Source organism: Sebastes umbrosus, chromosome 17 (assembly GCF_015220745.1).
Source record: "Sebastes umbrosus isolate fSebUmb1 chromosome 17, fSebUmb1.pri, whole genome shotgun sequence".
NCBI lineage: Eukaryota > Metazoa > Chordata > Actinopteri > Perciformes > Sebastidae > Sebastes > Sebastes umbrosus.
Genome location: NC_051285.1, coordinates 8496752 through 8498404, shown reverse-complemented (window position 1 = coordinate 8498404; position 1653 = coordinate 8496752).

Below are 1653 nucleotides of genomic sequence, written 5' to 3'. Positions count from 1 at the left end.
ATGCGTGCAAATCACAAAGCCAAACTGTTCATTCCAATCAGTTATCATTCATATCTGACACAAAAAAAATCACAAAATAGCATCCAGGGCTGACTGCTACATGAGAGATTTGACAACATTACTGAAACCTATTCTAACATCTTAACTTTAACATGGAGCACATCTTTTATATGCCTAAAAGTGTCTTTACATGGCAACAAATGTGGTGCTTTCTTTTCCATTCTGCTACTCTGGTATTTATAATAAAACCAAACCAAGAGTTCCCACATACAGAACAAGAGATGTGACTTTGCTTCCTTTAGACAAATTAGGTAAAAACACCTGTAAAAGATTTGTCTTTGTTTAAAAGGTAGACACTGCCTGAGGCAAACTTTTTGACCTGTTACCTACCAGGCCCGGAGCGCTGCTATGAGGAACCCCACCTTAATAAACTGCTCTGACTGTCTGCAGCGTGGGACGCATGAAAAATGTCTAAAAGGAAAACAAAACTTAGAGATGTAATCTCCTCTCCTGAACCTGTCTGTTGCTTTTTTGGTTACACTCGCGGACAAACGGTGCGTGGAAGCAAAGAAAAAAAACTCAGGCCCTCGGGAGGGGAAGACAACCCAGATGATGATTGGCAGCAGCTTAACAAAGCACCTGTCTGACAAAGACACACGCAAACATGCAAACAAACACCAGAACCTGTCCTGTTCTACGCCTCCACAAATGAGGCAGACAGAGGAAAAAGTCTTTAACTCACTGCTGCCCATCCAAATTGGCGTAAAAGGAGAAAAGGCGAGAAAGCAGCATAACAGCGTAACAAAATGAGAATTATGCAGAGGCAAGCAGTGAGCGTTGCTGGAAGAGGAGGAGAAGATGTGGTGACATCATACTTAAAGCCCAGAGATGGGGCTTGTTAGCAGGAAGCTCTATTAGGTTCGCCTCCTGCCCTCTTCTCCGTTCTCCTTTGTCCTCCTCACCTCTCCCAACAGGCCTAAATTGGCCTCCAGAACTCCACCTGACTCCCCTCCCAGCCTGCAGCGCTCATGTATATGCATCTCAAATCCCCTCTGGACACGGGCAGATAGGCAGGCCAGGCGTAGCGCCGGGTTCACCTAACAAAAGCAATTTGGTACGATACACCGTTTGGGTCAAGTACCCCGCGTGTTCCCCCTCAATTGTTTTAATCAGGCCAAGGTAGCAGAAAGGAGAGGGCTCGGAGGCACCTAAAGGCACCTTTCCTCCTGGCTATTATCCTCCGGTGGGTGAATTGGGGATGTGGTTGTTAAGAGACACAGACGTGACAGCCCGTCTTGCGGACGAGTCAATTAAAGGAGACTGGAACTTTTTTAAGGGTGAAAGATGCATATAGACATATATGTTTTCAGGGAAATTAAAGGACAAGTTTGACACCAGAGACGTGGAAGTGAATGTCAAGAGGGAAAAACACTTGTTAAATGGAGACTTTGACATTTGTTACTGGAGTTGTTAAGAGTTCTCTGGACCAGATAAATTATCACACCGTAGAGTAAAGTTTTCACATTTGACTTTTGGTTCCTTTAAAGGACTATTACTATTATTATTGACACCAGTTTGACTATTACATTTTTGGCAGATTGGCACATTGGCGAACTTAGCCATTAACTAATATGACAGGCTGTTCTTATACAC